This window comes from Orcinus orca, chromosome 8 (assembly GCF_937001465.1).
Source record: "Orcinus orca chromosome 8, mOrcOrc1.1, whole genome shotgun sequence".
In the NCBI taxonomy this organism is placed as follows: Eukaryota; Metazoa; Chordata; class Mammalia; order Artiodactyla; family Delphinidae; genus Orcinus; species Orcinus orca.
Genome location: NC_064566.1, coordinates 19,146,725 through 19,174,443, shown reverse-complemented (window position 1 = coordinate 19,174,443; position 27,719 = coordinate 19,146,725). Strand labels below are relative to the sequence as shown.

Here is a 27,719-nt window from a genome sequence, read left to right as displayed (position 1 = left end):
TCAACACAGGCTGTATGTACTTCAGAATCACTAATGGAGCTTTTGGAAACTTACTCATCCCTGGAGAGTCTGAATCAGCAGGTGACACTCCCATATAGAGAACTTTAAATTTCTTCAGAAAATCCTGACACACAGTAGGGATTGAGAACCTCTGATTTAGAGAATCTAGGTAGAATCATTTAAGTATCTTACTTTACCAAGCCCTGTTGTTTTCAACCCCTTTGAAAGCTATTTTGAATTCTAAACTTTTCAGCTTTCACTTTCTGAAGGAGGAAGTTAATATTGGTACTTAAAGCCTCTGTGTTTTAGACAGAACCTCAGCTTTACAGGCCTCAAATAGGATTATTTTGAATTTATTTAAAATCTACAGCTGATGTTGCTATCTTAGAGAGTTTTCAGTCTTATCCCAGCAGTACCCCTCATGCTACAAAGGTGATATTTCTCATAATAAGAGGTAATCACAATGGTGACCAGCAAACAGTCAATCTAAAATGTCCATTTAACCTAAAAAAATGTTCCACTAAAAGAAGGCGTTGAAAGTAAATATCATAAAGAGTAATAGTAGTTAACATTTATTATTATTATTATTAACATTTATTTATTATTATTATTATTGATATCTTACTATGTGACAAATAGTATGCCAGGTGCATACTCTTTTTCCCTTAATGATAACAGAATGAAGTGGGTATTATTATCCCTCTTTACAGTGACTATTATTATGCCTATTTGCTATTATCTCTATTTATGGTAAGGAAAGCAATACTTAGAAAACTAGTTCGAAAAGAGATCATAGTGATAGCATACAACCATGACAAAGTTCAAAGTCTACCTTACTTGCTCTTAAATACCTCACCACACCACTCCAATCTATTACCACTACCTTAAAACAATAACAAAATCAAACTAACGAAACTCCACCTTTCCTTTCTCCTTTATTTAACCTGAGATCTGTTTCTCTAAATACTACACAGTAAAGAGTAAATTTGTATGAACATTGAATAGGCTATTGATACATAGCTTTGGTTTTGTGTATTCCAAGGGATGTAAATTTCTTATCCCTGCCCCACTCTGGGAGGAAAAGATCCTTGCAGAGCAAGTTTTAGGAACTCAAATGAGTCTCTGAGGGCAACCCTTATTTCTGAGGCAGGCCTGTTACATCTGGCTAATAATTACTCTTTTAGAACTTGGAATTCCTTCTTAGAATCTTTATCTCCTGAGAGAAATGCAAAATGGAAGGAGGTTATACTTCCCAAGACATATGTAAAACTAACCCACATGTGGGGCTTCTAGGGTTAATGCAAGGATTCTCCTAAAGAGCAACTCCAGTACGTTCCTCCTCCCATTCTGGTGGTCCATGCTTGCTGGAGGTGATGATGAGACAATCCATTCTTTTGACATAAGTCAAACCATTTCTCTATTATGATAGCCATGGCTCGCCAATCTAATTAAGGGAAACACTAACAGTCAAGGTATCAGTTTGCTCGGGCTACCATAACAAAATATCACACAGTCTGGGTGGCTTAAAGCACAGAAATTTATTTTCTCACAGTTCTGGAGGCTAGAAGTACAAGATCAAAGTGTCTGCAGGTTTGACTTCTTTTGAAATCTCTTTAACTTGCAGATTGCTGGCTTCTCACTGTTTTCTCACAGTTTTTCCTCCGTGTGCATGCATGTCTGTGTCAACCTCTCCTTTTTATAAGGACACTGGTTGTTTTGGATTAGACCCACCCTAAAGACCTCATTTTAACTTAATTACCTATTTAATGCTATTATCTCCAAATACAGCCACATTCTGGGACACTGGGGTGTCAGGACCTCAAAATATGAATTTTGGAGGATATTATTCAGCCCATAACACTCACTCTTGTTCTTTTAAAAGACAGAGAAATATTAAGATTTAAGATTCTCTTCCATTTTATTTATATAACCTCTACTTTTTCAACCAACCTAAGAACCCAAATCCTTATGATGAGGCAGAGGTGAAGAAAGGAGAAGAGGAGGACTATTGACTTTCATTTTCACACAGTTACTCCTTGCACAGTTGATTGGAAGCTGGAAATTCAATAAACAAAGATTTCCACTCCCACGGGGTTTACAGCTGCAACTAACAAGATCATTGACTGTTTATAGGCAGAACGAAGTTGAGAATTATCATGTGTATCTGGTGATTTTGATCACAGTAGTGTATACAAACAATCTGCATAAGCCAGCTCTAATGCTTCTTTTCTGTTTTTCCTTCTTCAATAAGGTGTCTACTGGGAAAAGGGCTGCGCATAATGATGCTGGAGCACCTACTGTAAGCCAGGTGCTGCCATGCAGTTGTAAACTCTCCATCTGAGTAGCCTTTTAAAAAATCATAAGAGACTTTCATACACTAAAGGGTTGGATGCATTTTATGTATCCCAAAATAATTTTCACCAACATTTCCACTCCCAATTCAACCCAGAAACATATCCTACCTAAGGAAAAACAATGAGCCTGCCATTCAAAACCAGTCCCCAACAGACTCTTTCCTTTCCAATAGACCTGTAAACCCTAGTCCTTTTTTTTATATATAAATTCTGTAGTTTCCTCTGCTTTGCCATCTGCTTGCATCCTTTCAACAACACTGAATGTGGGAAAGACAGCAGAGAAGCTTCATTTTACAGATCAGAAAAGAGAGCTTCAGAAGGGTTAAATGACTTTCCTGAAATTGCAGAACACAAAGGCTGGTAATGAAAGTTAAATTTTCTTCCCTTACTAACTTTAAAACTCTATTACTTGAGAGGATTTCATAACTAGCATAGATTGGTAGTGGCTAGCATATTACATAGCAGGCATTTGATAACTTGTGCTGAACCGAACTATGTCAAATATGCTCAGGTCCTGGCTCTGGCTGAAACTGACTCAATGAATGTGAGTTGGGGATATTCCCTGGCCCCTGAAGCTATTAAAACAGAATTTCTGCTCAACCCTAAACCTCTCACTGCGGTATGAGGCATTCATTCTTCACTCCCATCAACTCTGAATGTAGACCCCTTTTGGCAATGTGGGTAAGGGCACATGGAAGACTCTTTGATGACTGGCACATATGGACATTATGGTGGTCATCAATGGATTCATTCATAACTGCATCTCAGACCCAGAGAATCAGTGGCAGAATTTATTTTATCACTTCCTATGATTTGACAAACTAGGCATGAACCACAGTGTGCAGGCCACTTGCTTTATCTCCCGATTCATTCAGTTATTGATATAATTCCAGTCAGACAAGCATTCAGTCCTATTCTAAAAGGTTCTATCGAAAGTTCAGTGCTATAAACTATCATTAAAAATCTTAGCGTGGGGCTTCCCTGGTGGCGCAGTGGTTGAGAGTCCGCCTGCTGATGCGGGGGACACGGGTTCGTGCCCCGGTCCGGGAAGATCCCACATGCCGCGGAGCGGCTGGGCCCGTGAGCCATGGCCGCTGAGCCTGCGCGTCCGGAGCCTGTGCTCCACAACGGGAGAGGCCACAGCGGTGAGAGGCCCGCGTACTGCTAAAAAAAAAAAAAAAAAACCTTAGCATGACACATTAATCCATATCTGCACATTACAATGGGCAGCCTCCAAATTCATCATAACCTGAACACAGACATACTCGGGAGTTCCAGAAAGCTGAGAGTTTTTCATAAAGTGGAATTCTCATGAAGAGATGGAACCAATAATGGAAAAATATTTTGAGATTTCCATAAGAAAAGAGCTATTTGGTGGCTATGTTACATTTAACATTTTTCTCCAACAGCCTCAAAAATGAAAAACAAAAAGCAAGCAAACAACAAAGCAAAACAAGCAGAAAACATTCGCAAAGTGTAGAATGCAATCGATCCAAAATTGCATACTCAAGGAAAAAGATAAAACAAATATCTGGGAGCATAACGGATTCAAACCTTCCTTGATAAATTCATGTCTGATTCAGAAATTGAAGCTAATGATAGATACATAAGGAGATTGCTATGGGTTCTGGATTTGTAGATGATCCAGGTAAACCTATTCCAAGAATCACACCTGTGAACCAAGAACCACGATCCATGGAAAGGATTCTATGGACTCCCTGAAATAACTGAAAAATTGTACGTGTGTGCAGGGAGAGGGTGAAAGTCCCATAGAGAAAGAACAATGGCTCTCAGACCTGTTCAACGCAGTACATCAAAAATAAAATAAAAAAGAAAGAAAGAATAAAATGGTTGTTAGTGAAAAATCATAATTTCAATAAAACATCTTCATTTGGTTCAAAGTCTCAACCAAAAATCATCTTGGAGGAAAGCAAGTCTTATTATAAAATAATTAATTAAATTATTCAGACAGAGTGTAAACCTATGATTCATTCTTTTTCTGTCACTGCAAAAACACCAAATGCATTAGTGTCTCAAAGGGAGAAGAAGAATCCTGAGTGATAATTTATCTTTTAAAGGGGCACAAACTCAAATTCTTCACTCAAAATCAATAATCTACATATGCTAGCTCTCCTACATTTAGTCACAGATCTTACTTTGTGGGATGCACACACTCCCCTTGAGTCCACAATTATGTAATTGTACAAAACTGGCCAAAGTACCCAACATTACTTTGTGAAACTCTTTCATTTTAATCACTATAGTCCAACTGTAAAAAAGATGTCAGGAGCAGAAATTTAGCAGCAAGTTCTCAAATGGAAAACAATGTGAACATTTCTATAACACATATCCTTGTCTTTCTTCTAACTCTGTAGTCGGACTGTAATCTTTGCTCAGAACGGTTAATAGTATCGGGCTTTCAAGGAATGTGATTTTGAAATAATATTTTCTTGTATATATTATCCAATGAGCAACCTATTATATTACACTAAATTCAACTATAAGTATCGATACATCCCTTTTATAATTAAAAAATGTCATTCCTGTATAAATGCAAAATAACCTTCCATTTCCCTTATCTACCACATTCTATTTATAATTTTAGTGACAGTATAATGATGTTAACATTATAATACCTTGTAGAGAAAAATACTGATACTAAGATCATTACTTCTAAATTATGACCTACCAAGGAATATGTGTGCCTATTTGTATATTCATACATACGTATTTATATATATATACATATGTGTGTATATGTGCCTATGTATATATACATATGACTGCATACACATATATAAATTTCAAATATTATCAAATGAGAACATTATTGAATTTGAATGCAAAGCATTAGGCAAAACTTGTATGTTTGTGTTTATACTATAGGATTTTAAAAATGATTTAACAATTAATTTAATTTGGTCTAAGATAAGCCAATATCACTTTAGGTTTCTGCTCTCTGTCCTATCTGTCTGTGTCTTTCAGAATAAAGTTACAAATATAAAATAGTTACACTATAAAAAGTAGAGCTTACTGATTTTAGTGGGACATTTTTTTTCCTTAATAAACATTAATGGCTAACTTGGTTAAAACTAATTAGTTCCTTGTGTTATACTGTTTCATCATATTTTTAAAACCATGTGTATATATGTTTTAATACCCAAAGAAGTGTCCTAAAACACAAGTGCCTAGAGCTAATTTAATAGCACTATGAGATAGAAAAATGCAAAACATTGTGATATTGAATTTTACAAATGGAAATTTTACTTAAATTCAAATTGTATTCCTAACAGAGGGATCAAATCTTGCTCTAAACAAACTCCAAGGTTTAAGTGTTCACTATTCCATTTATTTTTTTCCAACATTGAGTACCTACTATGTCTCAAAGAGGTAGGCAAAGAAGAATGTCTGGCTCCTACACAGGAAAAACTCTGAATGATGTGGGGAAGACAGACAATAAACATTTAATTACTAAATGATGTGATAAGCACCATGGTCAAGGTGTGTACAAAGCTCTTGGGGAGAACAGAGGTTATGCTATAATGGAAAGTTAATGTCAATTTATGCTAACAATCAGTGCACACAATTTAATAAATGGAACAAAGAAAATGAACTGTCTTAAGGCAATGGCACTTAGTTCTGGACTTTTCACAGACACACGAGGTACAGAAGGTATAGGAAATCAAGGAACATATATTTAGTGCATTATTCTTTTAATCCATTTGCTTTAGACAAGCAGCTGAACTGTTGGGATGGGCTCCAAGAAAAGCTTTCTTTTACAATGGCTACCACTCTATTACAAACCACATTCCACTCTATTTTACCATAAAAACATATTTTTACAGTTAGATCTGATTTGTAGGGATTTGAAAGAAGAAGTGAATCCCTACCCAAACGGAAAAACAATGTCAAAAAAAAAAAAAGTAAATACAATTCTGTGACAAATGACCACCATACCTGTCATTCGCTTGTGGTTATTATGTGTTAAGGCAAAAAAGAATGAAACAAGATATGATTTGAAAACAAAAACAAAAATAGATTTTAAGTGAATCCTTTTTCTGAAAACCAGTTGATGATTCTGATGCAGGGTATGGAACCCTAAGAGCTTCTTACTTAAGTTCTTTTTGATGGCAATGAGGTGAAGATTTCAACCAGGTGTGTAGTCCTACTTTCTTCTTGGGGTTGGGGGCAAGTGGACAGTGGCTGTTTAGGCATCTGACATGAAATAGACATCCCTGAAATTAAGTAGGCATAGAAAGGGAATTCTCCAGGTATATCAAAAGTAGAACTGAAGCCAAAGCCAGGAAGCTTGGGGAGGAGGAGAAGAAGAAAGGATTGTTTCTTCAGTCACAAAGAATGGAATTCCTGTCTGAAGCTGCTTCAGTGTTTTGGCTACTCCCCAGATGCATGAATACTTCTGAGAAACAGCAAGATCGCTATCTAGTGTGGGAAGTCAAAGGAGATTTGTGGTGGGGGTGGGGGGGGGAGAAGATTCCTGTCAAGCCTCTGGCCACATCCAGGGCTTCCCTTTTAATGAGTCAATATAAACATCAAACCAAGTGCTGAATCAATGAATTCACCTACCTAATTTCATAATTAGTGGAAGCAAGTCTAAGATGAAGTGCTTACCCTGCAGAATCACCACACACACAAAATAGGAGACTCTAATGTGAAGAAGGACTTGGCAAGATAGAGACAGGAGAGGAAAAAAAGAAATTTGAAAAGCATGGTTAAAAAAAAAAAAAAAAAGGAGACAGAGGAGGGCAAGAAGCTGTAAAGAAAGGAAATAAGCCGGCCAGAATATCTGTGAAAAACAAGGAAAATGTATTTCCATTCTCTCTGGCAAATGCAGTTCTTGTTACCTGCAAATAGTTCTATGAAATGTCATAGACTCTAGAAAGAGAGAGCTCAGAAGAACACTGCAGAGCATCTAAATCAAACTCCTCATTTTACAGACACAGAAGGCTGAGAAAGGAGAAACTTGCCTAGAGTCCTGAGGCCAGAGAGTAGCAGCATCAGTCCTGGAAAGTTACATCGGACAATGGCGTTCAGCAGTGGGAAATGGCCATTACCCAGATGCTGCTGGGGAAGCTACAGAGATATGGGCTGAGCTCACTTTCCTATTTTACCCACAACTACCTGCCCCAGGTTTTCTCTAGGGCTGTAATGTTTATATCTTATGGCAGTGTTCTAGACTATTGAACTATTAAGGTTAACTGAAGTTAATGACAGATACAATGGTCATTTGTCACAGACTTGTGAACACACACACACACACACACACACACACACACAACTTATCTTGCCAAGTAATAACGTTAGGAGAAAAATTTTTTTAAATACCATATATTATCATAATCATGCACCTTTAAAAAAGAAGGCATTATGAACCTAATAAAATGACAAGAAAAAAAAGAATAAAAGTCAGTTTTTCAGATCATATAAATTTAATTTTGTGAGAAATTCACTACATTCTGCTTTTTTTCCATACTTGTTATTGCAAACTTCATTACCACACCTGCCCATTTTGTGGATTAGCTTCAGGAACGAATGCCATGTATTAGAATAATAAGCAAATATGGCCAGGAGATGTAAAATACTAAGAGTTAAGACTTCATTATGCTCCTTGCAACTTTCACAGAACAGGAAGTTGGAAAAATTGATGTCACGAATGTGGCCCTTGGTCAATCCTGGGAAATCCATCATCATGTCAGCAGTACAGAAAAACGGAAGCACATAGCCGTCTGCCGAAGACACGCATGTCTTTGCCCACAAAAGCACATTGCTTTGACTAGGGAGTTTCACATGCCTGCTAAGCAAACAGCCACAGGAAACTTGAAGCTCTGATCTACTGCTCTTCAAGCAGCAGCTCTCTAAAGGTACCCTGCAGAAAACTCAGCAAAAGAGACTTCCTTTTATTTCAAAGATGACACACTGCTAGGTGGGGTCCTCTAATGGAAAAGGTTGCCTCACCCCAAGTAGAGTCTATGAGGGCCTCTATTAGGAAAATTAATGAAAATCTAACTAGAAACAAAGCACTGCTTTCTAAAATTTTGTTAGATCAGCAGTCGATAGCTTGTAAAAGCAATTTTTTTTTTCAGTGACAAAGCATATATTGAGCATCTCCTATGGGTAAGGCATGGAAGTAAAGACACAGAAATGACAGCCAAGGGACTGACCTCAGACAGCCTTCAGTCTAGGTGGGAAAACAAACAACAGGTACATAGAATGACTTACCCATTCAGAGCAGGATATAGGAAATGGAAAATAATACATCATAGCCAAGAAATACATACTGAAATTGAGAAAAGAGGAAGAGGTGAGAAACAGAGGTCCCCTAGCAGAGTGGAAGGTTTCAGGGTCCAGCATTTATTTCATAAGTGCAGCTTTGCTAGTAGGAGAACTGCACAAAAGCAGTACCTTTGGAAGATAAATAACCGGTGATAAAGACAGACTGGAGGGAGAAGGATAAATTAGGGCATGATTATAGTTATCTGGGCCTGTTAAGTGTTAAAAGCCTGAGTTAGGGTAGGAAAGGGGCATATTCTAGAGACAATATAAAGCAAGAACCTACTGTCTTGCCAGCCCCAAGGGATAAGAAGCAGTGGCTCAGATATTATAAAATAGTGATTAGCCCAAGCCTCTTCCATTTGTTTTTTAAAAGGCCTTAGAGTAGGGGATAAGAAGCCACAACTGACATTAAAGTCACTTTATATTATTTGAACAGAAGATATTGGGTCAAATATATCGTAGGCAATCGGAGAATAATTCTCAGCTATTAAACCATGCCCTGAATCCATATTCTATTACCATGTATGCAGTTCTTTCTCTTTGTATCTTGAATCCTAGAGGAAGATAAATGGCACATGCCTCTAGAAGGCCCTTCAGAAGTCAGGTGGGCATACAGGACATGAAGATAAGGCTATGGGGATCACATGTATGCATGGGTATGCGCGTATATGGGAACATGAGTGAGCGTTTGTGTCCAGAGCTTCTGCAATGGCAGTGTGTTGTGCTTCCCTGCCCTTGCAGTGTTTGTCTCATAAGCAAAAGAAAGCATGATAATGCTGAAGGAGTAAGGAAACTGATTTGGGGCATTGCCTCCTATTTGGCCCGATGCCCAGATGAGCTGAGAATAGCAATTTTGTTTGGTAGCTTCTTGGGAACAGCAGCAAAAACAGCATCTCAGAGCTATGTCCCCTTCTGCCTCTCCCACGTACCAGCCTGGTGGGGAAGAGTAAAGAGTCTTAGGAGCCACAGAGGAAAGGGCCAAGTGTTCCCTTTCTATATATGGAGGATGACGTCTTCTGATGGTTACAACTGAGATGAGAAATACAAGGTCCAGCCTCATGCAGCCAAGCATGTGATTATTAGTATCATTACATCTTAAGGAAGAGGGAAGAGGGCCTGCAACCACTAATATCTGTAGAGGCAATGAAAGTGCAGTTGCCAGGAGACCACTGAGATATGAAATGTTTCTTCAGTTTTCCCAACATATGACAAACAACAAGGCCTCCTAAAACACCTTTGTGGTTTATTTGCGGTGATCTCAAATGGCTATATTTAAAATAAATGGAGAAGGTAAAGCTTTACTTTTATATCCAGAGTTGTGGCTGGGCTGAAAAATACTATAATAGATTGACAAAACGGAGAACCCCTGGGAAAAAAAGAAGGGTTGGGGGGAGGCAGGACAAATGAAAAGCAAATGAAGTTAAAGGAAAGAGTTACAGGTTACAGGTTTTTGGCATTTTGATTTCTTTAAACTTAAAAAAAATTAAGTTTTTTTTGGTTGCATTTTTAGTTAAGTAGTCTCCTGTGAAAGGCAGCACAGCAAAGTATAGAAACCGCAGGGTTGACCAGAAGTTCAAAGCAGAGCTCTGTCATTTATTAGCTCTGTGACTTGGGTAAGTCATTAAGCATATCTAAACTTCCCTTTCTTCATACTAGAAGAAGTGCTTATTTGCTTGTGGATTTAATGTCATTACAAAGATAAAGCATTGGGAACAGTGCCTACACATAATAATCACTCAGTGAATGTTACCTATTATTGATTTCTGGTATTACTATTATTATTATTACTGAAGTTTTGTAAGGGTACAATGAGGTAAAATACGTAACATAAACTACTACCGTTTCTACCGTATAACAGGTGGTCAAAAATGGCAGTCTTGTTTTAACTTTCCAGGCACAACCTCCTCCACCAGTAGTTTTCTCTACAACACCTTTTATGAGAAGCATATGAACTTGGTTTGATTCTCGGTTCAGAGCATGTCATTGCATAAGTGTGAATATAGTATCTATACTCTGCACAATGTGGTTACACAGTGAGAAGACTACAAAAGAGATCATTCCCAGTCCTTGAACCTTCTGAGCAGTCCTGTGCTTTGAATAGGTCTTCTTGACAAATATTTGTATCCAAAGCCCAGATAATTATTTCCTCTACCTTGCCTATTAAGAAGCAAAGGATATCATGCCATATTACCTAGGTCATCATCCCTGGGTAGGCAGAATGAAGAGTTCAGGAATGGACGATGTGACTGCTGAGATCTTTGCAGTGACAAATATGATGAAATCAAAGCTGGATAGAAGCACACCCATGGCTGGTGCTATTGACCAGGAGCCTGGGTGTTTGAAGAGGTTTAAAAAGCTCTACCAATGAACTGAAGAGGATTCTTTTGTTTTTGCTTTTGTTTCCTCACTTCCAGAAAAGACGGTAAATTCCCTTTCAATAGCAAGGACTTGTTCCTAAGAGATGAGAGGAGCAATGCAAAAATAGCATGAATGCAGATGAAGTTGTTCCTCTGAAAAACTGATAGCTACAGTCAGATGATTTGCAGGAAGAACAAAACTCCGTAGATGGTTATTAAAACCCCATACCTATAAACAATGTAGCATTACAGAGAAGTAGAAACAAAATGAACCCTTGAAGCAAGTTACAGTGTGAAACACAATAACTCGTTGTTCTCGCTCTCCACCATTAGACCTATGGTTATTTGTGATTATCTCTCCAGCACCAAATTCCTCTTGTCTCTCAACAGCCCCTGAATTCCATCTAGGGATGCATCTGACCTTCAACTCCATTTCCTTGAAGGCAGTGATTGGTCCACGAATGGGCATATGACCTAAGTTAATCCAGTCAGCTTAGATCTCAGGATGCTCTCTAGGAATGATGGGATAAAAGTGTGAATCTTTTTTTGGTGGATGGGTGAGGGAATACAAAACAATAGTCTGAGGATAAAAATGGTCCATGTAAGAGGACCCAGCCAAGAGAATTACAGAGAAAATACAGTAGGAATTCCCGTGACATTGTTAACATGTGGATCGAACCATACCTGAACTCCATGTACTGCAAGACTTTTCAACTGCATATGTCAGTAAATTCTCTGTTTTTGCTTAATCTAGTTAGATCTTTATATCTTATTTCCAGTCTAAGGCATCACGACTGATACAAGACCCAAGAGATCACTTTCACAAGAAAACTCTAATATGGTCGAATGGAAATCATTGATTCAGAATGAATGCAACAAAAGTTTATTTCAATGATCCTATCTATTCTGCTTTTCAAACTGTAGAGTTATACCAAACATACCAGGAATTCGCCATTTCAAATTCAGAAATGTACCTTCCAATGCTATTTTTCTTTTTTCATTAAGCAACCTGCCCTTAATTATTTTTAATTTTGTTCTGCCTGAGGCACAGGCCTCGTGATTATTTCCTAATATTGTTGTATGAAAACACCTCTTACATTTTTATGAATAATAGCTTGAGTGTTTTCTACGTGCAAGCATTCTGCTAAAAGCTTTATAAGCATTATTTCAATTATAACTCACCACAACTCTGTACTATATTTATTCTCATGCTGTGCATGAGAATGTGAGGTTCAAAAGGGTAAGTAAATTGGCCGAAGCCACATATCTAAGCAGGACAGGGCTCAGGTTGACCTGGCTCCTATGTCAATGCTCTTAAATCATCAATCCTGTAGAATTGTTGGGCATTCTAAATAAGAGACATGCACAGTGCCTGACATACAGTACCCAGCATCTGGCAGCTACTATCAATGGGGCTACGCTTTGGGAGATAAAATTTGCTTCTAACATCTCTAGTATACGAATTTCCCCCAAAAGCAAAGAGTTCCTCTGCATCTAATAATACAAAAGTCCCTGATGACTTATTTAGCCCTGAACTACCCATCATTTCTTTCAGGTGAGTATCTGGGCATATTTGCAGGGAAGCCTAAAGACAACTTTGATGCCAGTCCTGTGGAAAAGAGAGGGGACCTCTGGGTGTCACAACCCACTGGCTATCTCAAGCCTATCTGTGATGCTCCGATGCCTTCATATTTCCTCTCTACAAACACCTAGGAGATGTGTTGTGCCTCATCCTGGACCACAGTGAAAGGCCCAGAGGCGCCTTACAATGAACAGTAGACAGAGAGCGATGAGACTGAAAGCTTTAATACAGACAGAGCCTCTGTCCCTTCCTGGCTGCAGCCAACAGCAGCAGGGTCGGACCTGAAGTGATGGCGCTGTGCCTGCAAAGCACTTTGGCACATGCCTGGATATGAAAGGCTCTAATGAGACCCATTTCACAATTCACAGGCCACACGCATTAAGCAGGCGAAGATTTCTTCCTAACATCCCCGCGATATATCCTATGGCCCAGGTCTGCGACGGGTCCCCCACCACCCACTAAACCAGATCTCTCACTGTCCCCTCACTCCTCTTTCTCTGGCAGTAAAAATAAGCTAAAGGAGGGGCAGCAGCTTCGTTTTGAAGAGACGGGAGGCACTTCCAACTGCAGAGCTCTCTCTCGGGGTCTACAGGAACCTTCCAGAGACCTGCAATGCATGCTAATCCTTCCCCCCTGGTTAGGAGAGTGGGCCCCATCATAGTAAAGTCATTGTTCTTTCTAATTGTCAGAGACTGCTGCTCTGCACTTGCCCGCAGCGATCCAATTAACATATCACCACAACACCAACCATTATAATATGTTTTGTGTCCTACCAACAAGGGAAAGCCCCAACCCTGCTTCCATACACAGCTTCGTCTAATTAGGTCTTTAATAGGTAAACAGAAGGGGGAATACAGAAAACGGGACAGAAGGCTATATGTCTGACTCACTTTCTGCCTAAAAGTGACTTCCTGGAGTTGGAATATTTTTGTTGTTAATGAGGAAAGAGTTGAGAATTTGAGAACAAAAGGAAGGACAAAGGGAGGGAAAAAAAGGACTGAGAGATAAGAACTAAGCACTCAGGGAGATAAGGAGGGATGGTGGGAGGATGAGAAGGGAAAGCTGTTTGCTGCTTTGGGGAATTGAAAAACATGTAACTTCTGCTGGAAACTATTGCCATGGCAACGTTCAAACAATACAGAGAAAGCCTTCATAGTTCCATTCTTGCCTTCCTGAGCACCACTGTGTAGATGTTAACTCTTCTAGGATGGCTTCTGACTTTCTGCCTTTTCAGCTAGAAGAAATCACAGTCCCCTGGATTGCTCTCCATAATGCATTTGAATTCATTCACCACACCCGTGCTCTGGTCTCTGCCTAGGAAGGTGATTCTCCCTAAAGAATCTAAGCTATCAGCCTTCTCTCTGCCCAGGTTAGAACAGCTAGGCAGGCTCAGAGCAGAGCAATCTCTCTCTCTCCCTCCCTTCCCTAAGGTTGTAAAATTCAGCACATTCTGAGATCTGGCTCACATTCAACTGTTAAACCGTTCAAGAGAGGCACAATTTTTACATTTTCCAAAGTCGTGCACCCTAAAATTTTAAAAAAAGCGTATTTTAGTTACTGAACTTTCCAACATCATTATCAAGTCACTGGTTAAAGAAAACTGGGCTATTGTCCTGATAATGAGTTCTTAATACTATGTTTCTTAGGCTCAAAAAAAAAAAAAAAATCAACTATATGGACAATAGGATATCTATTAAAACATCACAAATAAATCAAACGACTTGTTCTAGGCAGGACCACATCTACAATAACAGATGATTTTAATATTTAGGGGACAGTATTAGTCATCATAAGAAAAATAGTGCTCTTTTTAAATCTGTGAAACCTACCCCCACACCAGATACTTATCTTAGCAACAAATAAAACAATATAATTGAATGGCTGGATTCTCCCATATTCCCTATACTGACTTGGTGAAAATTGATGGGATGAAACACATAGACCCCTCCCAAGAAAACAATGTCTCAGCAGTTCACATTTTGGCAGGAGCAAGTGTACACTTGCTATTATTTAGAAGAGCCAGTGCTGAGTTTGCGCTCTCATTTACTATTGCTATTATTAGAAATTACTATTACTATTATGAGATAATAATAGCAGTCTCTACACTGGAAAGAAATCTAACACTAGAAGAAAAACATGAAAAATGGACTAAAAGAAAAACATATGTTCTAATTCAACATATTCAAGACATTTATATTCAAAGATTGAAGAATAAAATTAAACCATAATTAAATGTGTCTTACCATTTAGCACTTTCATCTAATCCCAGTGTCTTCTGCTGTTTCTTTTTCTTTTTTTTTTTGTGGTACGCGGGCCTCTCACTGCCGTGGCCTCTCCTGTTGCGGAGCACAGGCTCCAGACGCGCAGGCTCAGCGACCATGGCTCACGGGCCCAGCCGCTCCGCGGCATGTGGGACCTTCCCGGGCCGGGACACGAACCCGCGTCCCCTGCATCGGCAGGTGGACTCTCAACCACTGCACCACCAGGGAAGCCCTCTACTGTTTCTTATGAGAGAAAGGAGGAAGCATCCTTCCAAAGCATGAAGCCAGAGCATCTCCTGAGAATACATACCTGGCTCCATAAAACCAGGTGTTTGCATTTGTGAAAAGTGACTGCAGCTCACCAAAGTTTTAATCCAGGCACTTTTACTAAGGAGAAGATCTTTTTTTATTCTACCATTGCATAAGCCCATATTTGGGCATGACTCAAAATTAAAAGTCACAGTGTTGGGCTTCCCTGGTGGCGCAGTGGTTGAGAGTCCGCCTGCCGATGCAGGGGACGCGGGTTCGTGTCCCGGTCCACGAAGATCCCACATGCCGCGGAGCGGCTGGGCCCGTGAGCCATGGCCGCTGAGCCTGCGCGTCTGGAGCCTGTGCTCCGCAACAGGAGAGGCCACGGCAGTGGGAGGCCCGCGTACCGCAAAAAAAAAAAAAAAAAAAAGTCAGTGTCTTTCCAACAGTCATTTATGACAAAGAAGGCCGCCTCATACAACTGTGCAGTTTGTGCAATGTCCAGATCCAAGGGGCACCTTCATTGTTGTGAACAATATTCTTCATGAACAATGCCACTGAGGAGTATGTATTGCCAAACTTGCACTCAGCCTATTAGCACCTCTAAATTAGAGTATAATATTAGCACCAAAATATATTTACAGAACTATTTAAAAAACTGGAAGCCTCAAAGACAAAGCCTCTTATCAATATTTCAAAAAGGCAATTAGAAATCGTGCATGTGCTCATACAATTGCATAAGATAGTGAAAACATCTTCTGGCTCAATTTATATCAATTCAAGGTCACAGTGTTCAGTTAGCACATTTCAAGAACAATGATGGGCAAGAATATGTTTTCAATTAGGAAAAATGGAGGAATGAGTTGCAATGTATTTACTGGGCAAAGTAGTTTTGAAACATGGGTCCCTAGAGTAAAAATAATAAAAGGTTGATCTTAGTGGGAAAAATATTGGGAAAATAACGGCCTACACCGTAGGCTGAATTCACCCTACAGATGTGTTAAATTAATCCACTCCTTTATTGGTTCTACCAAAATATATGGAAAACTCCTGTGCACTAAATTAGCTAGATGTGGGAGATGACCAGACAGGTAAGATGAGGTCCCTATCCTAAAAGAAGTCATATTAGCAGGTTTCAGGCAAGTAAATATTAGTGACAAGAGCTATCACAGATCTATGAATAAAATGTTAGTGTAACAGAGACAGGAGGATTCAGTGGGCCTAGGAGACCTGGAAAAGATTTTCCCAGAGAAAGTAACTTGCTCTGAGATTTGACTTGTGATGAGTATATCTTAAGCAAATAGAGTAGCTTTCACAAAGTTTGAGCCAAAAACTAGACTGGGATATCTCCAGAGAAATAAAACATTCAGTATGGCAGACAGACAAGAGAGTCATGAATAGGCTAGCCAGACTGTATTTATCAAGAGAAGAATCCGAATTTTATTCTATATTTATAGAATATAGAGAAGGGAATGTTCAGCTTTATTTCTTAGTAAGGTCCTTCTGAAGGAGAAATGAATGCTGGACCATACTGAAGAAAAGTTGGCATCAGAAAGACTTGTTAGAAAGATATCTAGGAGAGAAACAATGGACTCTGGACTGAGGGACAGAAAAGCTGAGTTTGAGATGATGAGTAGATGGATGAGTATTTGATTAGTGGTTGGAATATGAGGGAGGTTAAAGAGATATTGATATCATTTGAAACTGAAAATATATAGGCTCCTGGAGGGAAAATAATCAGTTACAGTCAGTGTACTAAGTTTGTAAGGCCTACAGGAGACCAGGTAAGAAAGCGGGATCTTGCTGGCCCTGGAGATTTAGGAATCATCAGCTTACACAAGGTGGCTGAGGCCAAGGATCTGACATCATGTCTCAAAACAAGCCCAGCAGACATCTCTCAGGGATGCGAAGAGATTGGGAATAGAACTGATTCCAAAGGGAAGCCCTCAGCATTTTAGGAGAGAGCAGAGGAACAAGACAAGGACGACATGAAATGAATAAAGGAAGTGATAGCAAACGGCACCTCAAACCCCTAGAAGAGTTTCAGAAAGCCAGGGGCATCAATGGTACGAAATGCTACAGAGATCAAACATCGCAAGGACTGAGACCAGGTGCTGGGGGGGTGAGGCAGACAATTCGGAGCCCACCGGATTTGCAGGATATTGTAACGAAACTCCAACCTTATTACTAGCACTGACCTTATTTCTCAGACAATCATGAATTTCCAGATGATCTCATAGCGTTTTGCAAAGCTTTTCTGTCCAGTAGTTGTGTTGAGTGAGTTAGGACAATTTTTCCCAAGTCTTTCTTATAAGTTGTCTCTTCCTCATGTAGGGGAACACTTGGATATTAGATAAGACTGACCAAAAGATGCAAGGTATGAGTGATCTAATATGTGACTACAACCTCTGTTTCAGGAAGCAGTAAAGGGAAACTACGGACACCTCAATCCCAATTGAAATATTCACATTGAGTACCAGGTTAGAGGATGGTGAGCTGCCATGTTTACTTGTTACAAGGCAACACGTTTGCATTTACTGATTCTGATCTTGTTTCTAAAGTCCTAAGAGATGTAGCTTCTACTTCCAGCTCTATCACTTAGTTGTTGGATAACCTTAGACCAATTACTTAGTCTCTTTGTGTTTCAGTTTCCAAAGTGAGAATTTAGGAGAAATATATGTCATATTATCACCACAGTACCTGGTGCATATCAAATGCTCAATAACTGGTAGTTACTACCCATAATCCCCATTAGTGTTGAAAGCATACATAAGCACAAAAAGCTGCCATCAGCTTATGCCAAAGATGAAATAAAAGTTTGTTAATCTTACATAAGCTGTTCATCATTTTTAAACCTCATTATAAATCTGACTGACATTGGAAAACATTATCAAAAATAATATTACCCACTTTGATGGCAAAGTTGGCAAAAAATCTTCATTCACATATTTAGTAAATGTAAAGCAAAACACTCACAGACTTTCAGTTAAATGTTCCCAGTTCTGTGGAAAATAACCAGATTTCAATGAGAAGAAAGAAAGTGAGCTAGCATTTATTGTGTACTAATCACGTGCCAAACACTTAGACATCTTAATTAATGCTCCTGAAAATAACTGCAAGAAAAAAATGATGTCCATTTTTATAGCTGAGGAAAACTGAGACATAGCAAGGTCAATTTGCCCACTTAGGATCCCCCAGCTAACAAGTAGTGAAAAAAATTTGAGATCCAAGGTTTGCCTATTCCATATTGTATTATATTTCCCCTACACAACCTCTAGATACTTTCCTCACATTTTGACCCTGCATATCCGCCACTGTGACACGGATTCTGCCTTTCTCACCTAATTCTATGCTGTTCTTCTCCACATTTTGACAACTATCGATAGTAACCTGTGATCAGAGATTTTATATTTTCAGTTCCTAGGAATCTCAAATTCCTAGGTAGTGGATTATGAATTGAAAATCGTAAAATCTTAGTGCTTGAAAGAATCTTAGTTTTTAACCTTTTTTTAACAGGAAAGAATATAAGACCAACCTAAGAGAGATGAGGTGACTTGTATCAATTGTTACAGTCCATTACTGACAGCACCAAGATTAAGAAAAATACACTGCATCACCTCGCTTTCAGACCTCAGCTTTCCCAGCAGAAGGAAACCACTCAGAGGTGCTTAAAATCTCTCTGTGTGTGTGTGTGTGTGTGTGTGTACAGATATGACATCACACACACACACATACACACAGAGAGTCAGTATACTCATTGGAATTTCTTTTTTTTTTTTTTGCGGTATGCGGGCCTCTCACTGTTGTGGCCTCTCCTGTTGCGGAGCACAGGCTCCAGACGCGCAGGTCCAGCGGCCATGGCTCATGGGCCCAGCCGTTCTGCGGCATGTGGGATCTTCCCGGACCGGGGCACAAACCCGTGTCCCCTGCATCGGCAGGCGGACTCTCAACCACTGCACCACCAGGGAAGCCCAGTCAATGGTATTTCTCATTAAACTGCCATAGGTTCCTAAAAGCCAGGCTTCTTGTATGTATGTATATACATGCATTTGAGTTCTCTGGAAGTAACCTCTCTTAAGTTCAATCAGTCCTTCAACGAATATTTATTGTAGGCATACCATTTGTCAGACACTCTTCTGAGGTACTAAGGACATGCCAAAGAACAAATAAAATCCTTGCCCTCAGAGAGTGTCACAAGCACACTGTCCCAGCCACAAGATCCGCCCAATAAAGTTTCAACTGTCAAATTTACATTTCTCCAGAGAAATCATTTTGAAGAAACATGCAACAGACTCTTGATCCTTTTGGAAAATCTTCTAAGACGCTGTTTATAAATTATTATTTTTATGCCTATATTATAAAATACTTGATGAAAGTTTACATAGACACAGAGTACATTTTCCACAATTCATAAAGTATATTGTAGTCTTTCTTACAGGAATGGCATTCACTAAAGCACTTCCAAATATGTTTTAAAATTGTAGGACCTTACCAAAAATGGTCATATCTATTTGTGTTACTCCAACCTTGTCTATAAATTTCTCATTTTTTAACCTATACCAACATGAATTTATATGAAGAGCTTCCCTCAAACAAGGCCATATCTGTTTTTTGCAAACTGTGCATTACCTAAACTAAAATCAAAGACGCTCAGTTTCAATGTGCATTTACTGAACACCTGCTGTGCATGACGTATGCAATCTGATTTCATCCTCACAGTGGTCAGCCTCCTGTGGTTGTTATCTCTATTTTACAGATAAGCAAACGGGCTCAGAGAGGTTAATGGCTTATGTACCACACGTGTTCCAGTGGAAAGCTGAGTATTCAAATTCACTTAGGATGTCAGAGTTCAAGTTTACTGAAATTCTTAGTCACCTTTTAGAAGCACACCAAAAAGTAAAATTAATAAAATGGTAAGAACCTTCATAGACGATTTCCGTTTCTTCTTAAGATCAGTGAAAATGGGTAACTTAAGGATGCTTTTCCAAAGTTAACACAGAATTCAAATCATGTTCCTAATTGAATAGAAGCAGTATAAACATCCAATGGGCAACTCCTCAGCCTGACTGTCCTGTTACCCACAGATGTGACATCAAGAGTAACAATAATTAAAACAGTAGGATTCTTTTTCCCTCAGAGGGAGAACAGGTTTCCAGAAGCATACTGAGGAAACAGATAGAACCCAGGGCTGCTGATGTAGAAAATGAAATTATTAGAAATGACCACGACTGGCGGCCTCGGAAAACCACTGGCAAGTTGGTGTTGGAAGATTTGCACATGCAAACAATAAGACACATATGTCTACATGAAACTTGATTCCATACACTCTACTGGGCCTTTATCCTTTCACAAAATGAAGACGTATAACTAACACAGGATTCATGATAACTAGGAAGACTGTGAATCCAAATCGTGGACTTGGGGACCTTAATATTAGTAACGGAATTTTACACCATCTAAGTTAATTATATAATTGCCTAGAAATCTGCCTTTATTTTGTGCATTCCACATCCAATGTAATATGTAGCCAAAATGATACAGTCAATATACAACTGCTATCTTCTGTAACTTTTAGACAAAAAGAACACACAACACAAGAACAGCTTTATTTTCCCCTAAAATCTCATTTAAATATGATTTTTGCTGAGATTCATTTTTCTATACTTTAAGGAGAAAATCTTGATTTTCAATTTCCAGCTGGAGGCAGAATTTCATATCTAAAATGATATATTGCAATGAATCTCTCCTGATAAAACCTCAAAAGAAGAATCTGGCAACTACTGTAAGGTCAGTTGCACATTCCCTGGTTCTTAAGTGTAGCCACTAGAATTTGTAAAGTATGTGGCCAGCCTGTATTCATTCCCAGGAAGTTAATCCAAATTAATCCAAGAATGACCACAACAAACAGCTCCCCTTAGAGGGTCTATTATGCTGGGGCTTTGCATATCATTACTTTTAATTCACAAGAGAATTCTAATTGGTTTCATTCCAATTTGTTGATATTATTCCCATCCCACAGATAAGAACATTGAAGTCCAGGGAAATTAAAGGTGTTGCCCAAAGCGCATAGCTGTTAAATTACAGGAAAATATTCGAAAAGGTAACTTAAAAACTTGCAAAATTCAGCAGCTTTCTGGGCCTGGGGTCCTCAGCAAATTCCAGTATACAGCTACCTGCTCACAAATGTCAATCAGTGGGTACCAACTTCTGTCCAGAAAGAAGCTCAAGGGCTAAGTTTCTAGATCTACCATGGCCATAATTTTTTCATCAGTCCACCAGCAAGTTGCCTAAAATGCTGAGCCAACTCTGACTGACAAACCAAAGGAGCTAAACCCTGGTCTGGGCAATGTGTCCTGAAATGCAGTACTGGTGAAGTGATTCACCAGTGTGAAAAAGGATGCCATCCTTAGATGCTCCATCATCTCCGGATTTGAAGAACAGGTTTAAGTGGAGGTGGGTGAGAGGACATATTTCAGCCCACAATTTTAAACACATTCATATTTTCTCTTCTCTCCCTACCCCCCCATCCCCTTACCTCTCTTTCTCAGTAAAGTTTGCATGTGGGTATAAACGTGGAGAATACTGAGAGGGGGTGACAATGTGACGGAGAGGAACGCACACTGAGGTTCAATCAGAGTAGCAATGAAGAAATTGTTGATGTCAAAAAAAAAAAAAAGAAGAGGAAGAAAGAAGAAAGAAAGAAGAAAGAAAGAAAGAAAGAAAGAAAAAGAAAGAAAGAAAGAGAGGAAAAACCCCTCTCCTGATTGGCAGAGCCAAGCTGATTGCAAAGCTGGGTTTCCCACGCGAAGCCCAGAGCTGAACTACGCAGTAAAAACCCTCAAAGTACATTTTGTTTTCTTTATTCTCTTTTTTCAGTTGTGCTAAATTGCAGCTGAACAGGAACTTAAAATAACTTGAGTCAATCTTTGACCACAACTGATGACTTCACTGTGGTCATGTAAAAACAAAACAAACATACAAAATATCTGCAAGGAATTATAAGATATGCAGAAACCTATAGGGAGCTTGAGGGCAGGGGTGGGGAACACAACCCTGCACGACCTTATTTTCATAGGTCGGTAAATTTATTGCCTGATCTGTGTCTCAACAGGAAACATGTGCCCAGAAAAATAAATTAGAGAAGTGCTCAGCTGTAGGCTAGTTTAGTTAAGGGGTAATGAAAAGGATAAGAATAGATGATGTGAGTGAAAGAACAGACTCAGATGCTTTTAGCAGGGAGTTTCTGGTTTCTATTATCATTCTCTCATATAAATCTAACTCCATGGTTCTTTAATGACTCTCCAGGGACCACCACTCACTGGATTAAATGAGCCCAATACCAAGAAGGGACCCAGGAGACTGTTGCCTTTCATCTCCTTTGGGATACGCCAGCGTTGTGGATCATTTTTTTTTTTTTTTCCAAATAGTATTAAAGTTAGGGTTATCTGAGCTCTTTTATTAACTAAAAAAAAAAAAAGACTAAGAAAAGACATGAATGCTGGAGATGGGCTACCCATGAGGTCCAGAATGTCAGGAGTTTATTGCAAGCTCTCAGAATAAGTACCTTCCTTGACCCTTCTAGATAAAAATGGCAGCTGTGGTGAAAGAAGTAATTCTTCCACGCGGCTGTTTCCTGCCCAGTTTGGATCCCAAACTGACTTTTGTCAGCCCTTCAGAGGCTTGTGTGAGTCACCTGTCTCATATGCTTTGGCCATTAACCAAAGAGTTATGACTTCTCCAGGCCTCAGTTTCCTTTTTTATTGGCATGAGATCTCTGGGGAATCTTCTGGCTCTAAAGTTATATGAGTCTATGATTCTGATAGAAGGCCCTGGAGAGAAATAACAGAAGACTGAGAGGCAGAGTTCTGTTCAAACACAAAACTAAAGAAAAGCCAGCTCCATGATCCTGGCAGCGATGGGGGAAGAGATGCAAAGAGGGGAGATCTTATAGGCCCTCAGGCTCTCTAAGCATTTTCAACCATTTTTAAAATTTTTCTTCAGTGGCTGCTTTCCCCCAAGACAAAGCTGGCATAGGAGAAGCAGTGATGTTCAACCCACAGACCTTTATCTAAGTTAACCACAGGACACTAGATTTCTGCCTTTTTTTAAAGAGCTCTGAACTGGTATTGCAGGGAACACTGAAGGAAACCGGCAAAACTGAAGGCGACTAACTGTCCAGGGCACCTACATGGACAGCCTCTCTGTTACCCAGGGAAGTGGTTAGAAGGGGGTGGGGTTGAAGAGAGGAGGGTCCTCCTCTCATCCTTAGCACTGGTAAGGAGCTAGGTAACCTAATCTCTAGACCACCACTTTCCAGACTGTGTGCAAGAGAGATTGGGCATGGTGCAGCCACAGCTCTCCACCACTTCCTCCCCCGTCCCACTCTCCCTCCCTCCACCCACTCACCAGCCAGAAGCCAGCCTTCATCTGGTTGGTTTATTATCATATTTTTGTGGTAATGCATTCTGTTGATCTGCGATGTCAGGTTGGATAATGAAATTTAAATTGGGTCCCTTCGATTTCCAATGGCTAAACATTTGTGAATCTAACTCCGGGGCTGCCATGCAACTTAAACGCATTCTAGAGTGTTGATCACACAGCACAAGGCACCCCACACTGCAGCGGCTTTCTTGGGGAAATTTTTTTTCTCCGGATGGACATTTGCAAAGGCATTTGCCCCGGGATGCAGACAACCTGCATCATTATAGCAAACCTGCTTATCAGTGAGCACAGCCTGATGGAGCAAATGCGTGGGCCACCTTCTCCCTGTTTTCTGGTCCCCACAGCCAGGTCTTTAAAAACCACCTCAGGGGGTACAGGGATAAAGGGACCGGGAATGCTAAATTAATGGACATTTTCTTCACCAATAAATAGGAAAAAAAGGATCACTCACTGTATTTCAGACTGATCACAGCAACATCCAGATGGGAATCCAGGTGGTTAAGAACAAGCAGAAAAATGCATGATCTTGACCCCAAAGAGAAAAAAAAGGGGGGGAGGGGAGGAGGTTGATGAAGAAAAATCCAACTGCAATTATCCATCAATTTTACTCAACATAGGCACAAATCCAACTGTGCTCGGCTGGCTTCTCTTCCCCAATCAATGCCTCATTCTGCCGCGGTCAACTTTTCTTCTCCGAAATTTCTTTGCAGATGTATTATTAATTCCCTCTCCTCTTGTGGGAAATTCAAAAAGAAAAGAAAACACCACCATATCAAGTCTTTACTTTCCTAAAAAAAGCCCCAAACTTTTCATTCCAAAAATATCTCCTTGGCTTACTTTCTCCTTTACAGAAAAAAATGAACATACTTTTCCTTTGTGGATCCTCGTTTCTCCATTTCCAATCATCCTTTTGGGGAGACGGAGGGCAGCTGTTTTATGATTATTTATTTATGTCAGAACACACCAACCCCCGCGGGTCTGACACTGGTTTATTTCATTTTCCAATGCTCCCTGTGTGCACATATACACATTTGTGTTAAGATCCAGGTCTCACAAGAAAAAGCTTCGTTCTTCCTTCTCTCTTGCACAATCAGTTTATCCACTGCGTTCGGTTCCAGGAGAGAGCTGCGTCCCGCATCTTTCATTTTCGCAACGCACCCAACCGCCACCGCCACCAGAAAAAAAAAAAAAAGAAAAAGAAAAAAAAAAAAAAAGAAAAAGTCTCCTTTTACATCGCCGATTCCTCTCCCCAGCCCCGACCTCGAAGAATTTGGGGATCAACTCCCCCCAATCGCCACCCTTCCGGCCGGCCCCTTCTCCAAAGATCTGATTAGATTTCTCATCACAACCCAGTGCGCAATTGGATTTTTGATTTCAGCCACCCGGCCAGCCACCTTCCCCTCTCCCTCCAAACTCTGTTATATCCTGTCTCCTTCCCTCCACCGCCTCTGCAATTTCATAATCTCACGTTAAATGGAGTGCGGGGGGGCGGGGACGGGGGCGGGGGCGGAGGTAGTGAAGGAAAATTTCAAGGCTCCGTCAGCTGTCAAGAAGAAACCCATTCCTCCCCCCCGCTACTTCTTTTTCTCTTTAAGGCTCGGGGTGGCTTGCGCTTCCTCTGTCCCCGCCCCCACCCCTAGCACCCGGTCCAGATCCTCCAGGTGTAGCAGAACTCCACGATCAGGGCCGGGATCACGGGGGAGACTCGTGACGCGGTCCCTCGCCGGCGGCCCCTGCCAGCCACCGGGTCCCCTTCTCCTCCATCAGCGGGCAGCGGATCCGGGGGGCGCCGCGATGAAAGAAGTTCAAACTGGGCTTTTATTTCAAATGGGGAGGGTGAAGTGAGGGGCTCGACGAGGTGTTTGTTAGGCAAATAAAAAAAGAATAATAAGGAAAGAAGATACAAAATAGAACATGGAACGAAAGAGGTAAAAAAAAAAAAATCCCTAGTCGCTGGCTCCTCTCATCCTTCTCGAATGAAACTGCAGCTTTGATCTCATTTCCAGCTGCGTCGGGTGCATTCTGGAGCCACAAGTTGGTCTCTCTTCGCCCAGACCTTCCCGACGCCGGCTAGTCCTCCGCGAGGAGACGCGCTCCCGGGAGCGCAGCTGCTCCGCGCCGTCTTTAGCGCCATCGCCCCGGCTCGCGGCTCCCAGCGCGGTAGAAACCCCGGTCCCCTTCCATCCACTTCGGCTGGAACTCTCTCTTCCTCCCCAGCCCGCTCCTCTCTCCCCCCTTTCCCCCCAAAGAATAAATGCGCTCCCAGTGCCGGCGGCAGTTCCTTTCTCTCGGCCAGTGCCACGTCCTGACGGTTTGGGTCCTAGCTCCCCAAATCTCCTCTCAGACTGCGGTCCCCTTCCCTCTTCTGCCCCTCTTTCTTTCCCTTTTTCCTTTCCCTTTTTCTGCTTGTGATCAGTAAAATACAATTACCCAATTACCTCCCATCATCTTAGCACTGATTGGTCAATTGCATTAACACTTGAAGTCGGGGTGGAGGGGATTGGAGCCCCTGCGGTGTGGCACTGCTGCCACCTGGAGGGCAGAGCTAGAACAGCTGCGTTTCAAAGCCACCCCATACTCAGAGGTTGGTAACGCGCAAAGAAACTGCGGTCGTGTGGAAGAAGTCATTTTTTGTTTTGTTTTGTTTTTCAAAGCCTGGCTGTGTTCATCCTGAAAGCCGGGAGTTGGAGCTACAAAGGGGAAGACATAGAAATCAAGTCACCACTAGGATTCAAAAATATCAAACACACAAAGCTGTTGCTTTCAGAGAGCTGGACAAGAGCCTCTTCCCTCCCTAGGCAAGCAGGCTGGTCACAAGGTAAGGATTAACACTACTATTACCTAGGACAGACTAATGAGAAGAAATCTAGGAGAAGCTGAAATACTGCCAGGGAGGGAGCCTGTGGTCCAGCAGGATAATCTCACCAGGAGGAGACACTGTAAAGGTGAAATAGGAGCCTTCAGCCTATGCAGTGTTGCAGTAAATTGGCCTGTTCAGTGTGTACAAGACATCCAGGGCAGTTTGACAACTTAATTCCAACATCCCTCGCTCCTAGTTGGCTTTTCCACCAACTCACGTTGGGGGCGGGGGCAGGGGCAGGTGGCATATTTCAACTTCACTGGGTCTTAGAAAGATGGAAGGGCCTGCATAATAATAATATTAATCACATATTTATGTTGGTTTCTTTCTCCACTATACAATTGTCAGAGGCCTTTTCTCTAAGCTATACTTACTCATTTTATACCATTCAGGTATGTGACCTTGAGACATGAAATGGATAAAATGAGGAATGATAATTCAAACAACAAAACATTATATATTTGGGGGAGGAAGGCAAATAAATATTTATCTGTTTCAAGTTGCATAATCTATGATCTCTATGCTGATTTACTATACTTTTGAGAGATCAGAATATGTACTTGGTTTGAAAATAGTTTTAAATAGGCTGTATGCTACTCTATTAAAGCACATTATATACTTGAGATTTGAGTCTTTATGTTACAAATCATAATGAGAAGTGACATTCAACAAAAGGGAGAAAATTTTTACTGAGGGAACATTAGAGGCGTATCCAAGTTCACACCAAATGTTCTTTTAGTTTTTTCCTGTTCCCTTTATAGTACATGGGTATTTCCTCATTTAGAGTTAAAAAATGAAAGGAACTACATCTATATATTTCTTTGGGTACTAAGCACATACTCTAATATGTATTTCAGATGTCAGCACCTGCAAGAGAAAAGGCCTTTCTTTACACATGAACTGTGATTTATTTAATTTCTGTCTTTTTGGAGAACTTTGATGTAGTTATTGATTGCATCAAAATGTGAATTTGTTGAGGGGTAATGGCATTGCTTCTGTTTTTAAAAGAATGCTGTATTGATTGATTCAAAACACTAGTGGGCAGTTGACTATAAGTTTAATTTGTCTTTTGAAGCTCTTACCCTTATATGCCAATTACAGTTTATCAACTAATAAACCATTAAAAAGGGCTTTCACTAGCTGCTCTAGATAACTTCAAAGGAATCTACCTTCTGGTTCTGAAGTAAGCTAGAAGCCATTTGAAATGAAAATTTTCTTTTTAGGGACTTTGATAGCAAGGGAAAGACCAGTGATTGTTTTTCAAAGCTGATTATTAGCTACCTACCAGACATCTTTAAAGCCTTTCAGAATGAATTAATCTAT

At 40.3% G+C, this 27,719-nt stretch overlaps 1 protein-coding gene across 5 annotated transcripts in view; it reads right to left on the bottom strand.

Moving 5' to 3' along the window:
* The window catches only part of LRRC4C (leucine rich repeat containing 4C), a 1,217,740-nt gene that overhangs the window by 128,689 nt on the left and 1,061,332 nt on the right, over nt 1-27,719 (bottom strand). For 2 of the 5 annotated variants that reach the window (XM_033410995.2, XM_033411001.2), the window contains exon 1: nt 23,988-24,996. The exons of the other annotated variants lie outside the window; for them this stretch is intronic. The gene's annotated coding sequence lies outside the window, so the exon portion shown is untranslated. Of the gene's footprint in view, nt 1-23,987; nt 24,997-27,719 lie in introns of those variants that run through there. 5 annotated transcript variants of the gene reach the window in all.